Raw genomic sequence first — 6,476 nt, 5'->3', positions numbered from 1 at the left:
TGATGCCTCCTAGCAGGACATACACATAAACCTTATAGTGCTGCAAAACTATAGCCTTGTCCGCATCCGGTGGACATGGATCGAACTGTGGCAGCCCATAAATCCAGGACATGGAGACTACAACATCATTCATGTCATATTGCACACCAAACCTATAAGATATAGATGGTCAATGAAGCTTGAATAGAACTACAACATTTGAAATGCATTACATAACAAATAATTACTTACCCTCAACTTAATCCTTCCCTGGTCGCAAAACTACTAACGGAGCATCCCTGATTGGTAGCCCGGCCAGCATTGCCACACCCCTCAATGCCATCTCGCCAAAAGAAAAGTGGAACGTGTGAGTCTCAGGACGCTACCAGTCGATCAGACCTGTGAGCAGTGGCTCCTCAATCGGCGAGAGAGGTGTCCTGCCACCGCTCATCATGGGAGCTCCATCCATCATGAGAGTGAAAGGTAGAAGTCCTGTCCGTGCGAGTGCCTTGTGGAATCGAGGTTCTAACTCCTTAATCATGTGGACACTCTGAGCTCACAACGGAAACAACTGCAAAAGGTAACCAATACATGCATTAAGTTAGTAGCAAATTATCATGGCAATTAAGAAGCACATATAATCGTAGTACTTGTTGTCCTATAAAAATCATCATTCCCCTATAGTTCTCGTTGTACCGTTGCTGAAGAAGCTCGGTAAGAACACTATGAGCATGATAATGATTTCAAGCTTCATGGTTCAATAAATAGGTGAATAATGAATTAGAATATATTATAATCTTTATGGTTCAATAAATAGGTGAGTAACAAGCTGCATGGTTGAATAAAAAAATATCATCTATGATTCTAGTACCATACAATACGTTACAGAATAAGTAGTACAACTAATAGGTGAATAGCAATCTAGAATACAAACCATGTCTGCTTAAAACTTCAACGAGCAAACTAAATTGCAACAACTCTAATCCAATACAGTTCAATAGTAGCATTATAGTTCACTACTGTGTCGGGCAAGTCCTCCTATCATGGTTAGGTTATTTGAAAAGTTTGCATTCACGTAGGCCATCAACAGCATCTGCTTCATCCATGTCACTTTGCAACCTCGTAGATCTAGGCCTTCTAGGATTCGTGCGTTGTGCTCGGAGATAATATACCCACTTAGGCCCCTCAAATGCTCTGTAGCTCCTTCCGATGATGAAGGACCGCATCTTTGAAAGCCATGTGCTCATCAATACATCAATCGTGAAGTACGATGATACGTACCATGATCTGTCGTTGTCGCCCATGTCCCTGCAAGCGGCTAAGACATGCGAGCACGGAATATGGTGCAGATTTAGCTTATTACATGTGCACTTCACCTCGTAAGGATCAAGTTAACATTGTTTCACGGTGTCCCCTGCACTATACCCTAAAGCATACCTATGACGGCACATGATCTTGAATTCATTGTTAGCCAGGTTGTAGATCCTTGTTCGATGAAAGTGTGTGTTGTTCTTACTTCTGGATATGATGGCCTCCACCTTAGGTGCGAACTGCGTGCTGCACTTCGCAGTAGCATTACCACGATCTCGAAAGTAGTCTGTCATTCTATAAAATGTGAGGTCAATGACGGCACACAGCGGGAAGCCATGTACTTCCTTTAGGACATTGTTGAATACCTCCGCTATGTTCGTTGTCATGATGGTGTACTTAACATGAAATACAATAATTTTAGAAGACCTATTTGCATAAAAAGGGTAAAATACGATCATTAAAACTCTATGTGCTAACCTAGCACTATCAGTGTCATGGATTAGAGTCCAACGCTCCATTGACTTTCCTGCTATCCACTGACTAAACGTAGCACGTGAACAGCTAACGATAGTTTGGCCCTCAACCATTTGTGTCTGCAGATGGTCCTCCTATTCTTCCTGCTCTACCATCATCGTGTGAGTGATCTCATTTAACTCTCTACATATCTCATTGAAATTTGTCCGCTGGTTCTAAAGACACAACCCTTTGAATCTCTTTGCAAGAGACTTGTTGTGGTAGCTTATGTACAGGTTCGCGGCCAAGTATCATATGCACCATCTTCTCTCCATACCAGGCCATGCAATGGAGTTATTTGTGCTATCATGCATCACGTCCAACGCATGTAGAAGGCTCTTGTTGTGGTCTGAGATGATGCAAACTCGTTCCCTATTGCCCATGACACGTGTCCTCACCAAGGTGAGGAACCACATCCAGCTATCATTATTCTCACTCTCAACCATTGCAAAGGCGAGAGGAATGATCTAATTATTTGCATCCGCCGTCATCGCAGTCATAAGGGTACCATGGTATTTGCCGCTCAGAAATGTGGCATTCATACATACAACTGGCCTGCAATGTCTGAAATCTTCGACACATTATCCAAAAGACCAGAATAACCTAATGAGGTATTCAGTGTTGCTATATGACCCATCCTCTACCTTGATCAGCTCATCCGCCATGGCCCACTGAGTCCCTGCATTCGTCATGGCAATCTTCTGCAGTAGCCTCGAAGCATAGTTATAAGACTCTTCGAAGCTTCTAAACAACATCTTCAAATCCTTATGCTTCGCTCGCCATGTGGTGTGGTAATTGATCAGCATACCTGTCTTATTCTGCAACTCCCCCAGAATTGATTTTGGCGATAAACATATGTCCGTGCCAACTAGGGTGATGAGGAGTTGGGCTATGAACCTCACATCAATGGCATGGGTCACATTCCTAACAACCTCTTCATTGCATGTATGTGGGGTGTGTCTACCGATCATAAAATAGTTCTCGTATTTTGACTTATGTTCTCGTACAAAGTAAGGACAATTCGGATGCTTGATACACCTTACCTCATACTCCGTAGGGTTAGACTAGGTGCAGTTATGGTCTCTTCTTGTCATTACAACATAGTTGCTAATAAAGTGGATGACCTCCCCCTATTATGAAACTGTTGTCCAGCCTGGATATCACTATTCTAGTATCCCTAGTTAGATAAGGTGTTATACTCAACGACGACACAATACAACAACCTAGCACCACGAAAGTACTGGATCGTCGGTATCGGATCATCGTTGTTAGCAGCTTCTTGATCCCCGCTACCACCGGCTTCATCATTTATGCATCCAACATCTACCTTAGAATGGTCCACTCCAACTTCCTCTCTACCATAACTGCCATCCCCGACATATCCTCCCTCCTCTTCATGCATCACATGCTACCCTGATCCTTCCACGCTAGTCACTGCATCATCTTGCACCAGTCATGACACTATGTTTACGTACACCCCCATTTCAACGTTCTCCTCCAATACCTTGTGTAAGTACAAAGCTCATACGTTGTTCCTTCTCATCTCAAACAACGTATAGATAACGATCGAGCTGTTTGAAACAAGCCGTGGTCGTACACCCTTAGGACAAAAGTATGTGACCGTTAGTCCACACGCAAAAGGCTCATAACATGTGATTTCAGGCCATCTAGGTCAATATGTAGCTCAACCGGATTCTCTATGTGCTGGCAATTCTAAATTGTTACGAGTCTCCTGTGCAAAACTGCGAGATGCTCTCTATAATAAATATGGAAAGTCATACAATATCTGCTAAACAAATGTACATATAATAAAATAGCTACTTAGATGTATGTACGATACACAACAAATTATTTACATGTTAGTAAATTAATTATACTAATTAAATCATCAATATTGAATTCAAATGAAATTGTTAATATTTATAATTAAGTTAAAATATTTAATAACCATTACCTAAGTATTAATATACAACTATTGAGATTAAATATTTAAAAGTATTAATGCTTTTTTTCCCTAGAATTCACTTTGCAAAATTTCATTTTGACAATTTATTTTAATCATATCTTTCTGTCCACCTCAAAGTTTTTTGAATTTTTCTACAATTTATTTTTCTTTTCTTTTTCCTTCTTTTTTTCTTTTTTTCTTTTTTCTCCTCTCTTTGCGCTTATTGCACCGACACCCTACTTACACCTATAGAGTATGCATGTACTAGACCATCAACCTACGCCACCACTTACACGAAGTGCCACCAAGAGGGGAGGCACCCATGGTCATATGGGGCCCATCATCATGCATCTTTGATGCTGCTACTGTTGCATACTATCTTTCATGGTTCCAGTAAACCTAAGCGATTAAGTTAATTAATCAAACTAATCAAATTAATTGAATAAAACTAATTTATCCGATTAATCATATAACTCTAATAACTCTGATTAATTTACATAAATACTCTAATTTATGTAATCAAACTAAGCATATAATCTAAGTACTCTAATTTATCAAATTAATATAATTAAACAAATATAATTAAATGGATTAAACAAACTACTTAATATAATTACTATTAATCTAAGTATTAATTAAATATATAATATAAGTACTTACTGTAACTCGCGTTGTTGCTCCTCGGGTTAGTCCTCTCCTGCTGCTCCTCCTCTGCTCGCGCTGCTGCTCCTCCTCGTCTCGTGCTGCTGCTCCTCCTCGCCTCACACTGTTTCTTCTCTCCTCGCGCTGTTGCTCCTCCCTTCTCGCGTAGTTGCTCTCAACTGAAGCCCACCGCCATTATATAGTAAAACACGACATCTGGGGACAGCAACGCATGGGCTGCGCGATGAGTGACAAGACTGCTACCAACGCAAGCACATGCTTGTATTCGGCACCTTAGATGCTGAATATGACACCGTGCACCGTATTTGGCAGCTCGGGTGACGAAAATGGTTTGGATCCATCTTTTGTTTTTTGCCTCGCATCCCGAAACCAGTTTTCGATGAACGAAGTAACGAATACAAATACTAAATTTATAAATATGTCAATACGCTATCTATTTTGATAAATATAATGTTATATGTTATCTATTATCGAATTTTTGCCTGGAAACGACAGAAGGAAACTTGAATGCTGCTGAAGCCTGAAGGTCCAAGCCGAAAAGTTCTAATGGAGCTGTGCTGCGACAGCTCCTCGTGCCATGATGAGCCAGCCACCGCGATTGCTGTGACAGCTCCTCGTGCCATGATGAGCCAGCCACCACGATTTGCTGCTTGGTCGCTTGGAGCTGAAGGCCCCCGGCATGTAGTGCTGCCCACTGTTCACGTATGAGGTCAGCACTCCCAGTAATCCTTCCGGGCCCCTTAGTTTTTACCCCTTCCTCTCCTCAGCTGTGACTGCCTTCCCCCTGCCCTCACGAACGCTACATAGGAGTACAACACAGGCCAGGAACGCCGCTACATCACGACAAGCTGTTGCTATAGGATCTAGGAGTGTGCGAGGCCGATGCAACAAATGCGTACAACCAAGTACTTGCGCGCCCCATTAAAAAAAAAAGAGTACTTCCTCGCAAGTACTCTTTTATTTCTCACCACCTTCGCCCCCTCGAATTAATGTGCTCCGGCCTAGCGTCATTTCTTGTCAAATTAAATTGCGAGTCGAAAAGGTCATGGAACTTTGGAAAAATCATGCACTGATGCATGGGCTTATTGATAGGGACGGATGGTTAGGGGTTACAGGGTTGATTTAGTTTTCACTAAAATTCTGCGAGTAAAGAGAGAAGCACGGAATTAGTTGTGTGGGAGGGTATTTACCTACCTGTGTCGTTTCCAATGCAAATGTCTTATAGCAATGTCTATCTCCTCACCTCACGTAGAGAAAAGAAATTACCTTTTTAATGAAAATTTTCTTCCACATCTTAAAATATGTGTCCATATTTAAGTGTCAATTGGTCCACATTTATTTGCTTGCTTCATGCAATACATGAACATGCGTATTGAACACCCCAATGTATTTCTTAGCTTATTTCTTACGTTGTATATCGTGCCTAGCTTATGTCTTATGTAAAACGCTTACTCTCTCTTCTTTAATTCTTTATCACATAGTTAAAAAATCGTATGTGGCATGACCATTTAATGAGTAAGAATAAATCAGAGTGGAACATTAGGAGTGGCCTAACTAAAGATGCCGGCTAACGAAACCTAATACTCCTTGGATAACCATGGATTAAATATAATCCTCTTGGATTAACATTCCCAAAGAACCGCCAATCATGGGCTAATCTCCATCGTACCCATCCAAACAAGTCCTGACTGACATGCATGGCCTGCCGCTTGTATGCGTGCAACCGTTTTTCCTTAAAAACTTTGGTATTATTCCATGACCATCGCCAATCATGGGCAAAATTTGGAGCCAGTTCCTAAAAAAAAATGGAACATCTGTGCATCTGCCTAGTTAGTTTAAACTTTGGTCAGTCCAAAAAAGGTAGTGTACTTCATTCTTCTGAGTTAGTGACTTGTGAGCACATGGGTCAACAACTTGGCGAGCGAGCGGGGCGATATTTTTGGTTAACCTCTCTCGAGATACAAACTATAGGGTTGTAGGGTGTACCAACACCTGAGATCACCACACTACGGATTTAGCTACTTTAGGTTTACGAGCAACTCATTCTCATATCTTACACAGGCTA

Source organism: Phragmites australis, chromosome 3 (genome assembly GCF_958298935.1).
Source record: "Phragmites australis chromosome 3, lpPhrAust1.1, whole genome shotgun sequence".
NCBI lineage: Eukaryota > Viridiplantae > Streptophyta > Magnoliopsida > Poales > Poaceae > Phragmites > Phragmites australis.
Note: the sequence above shows the minus strand (reverse complement) of the source record.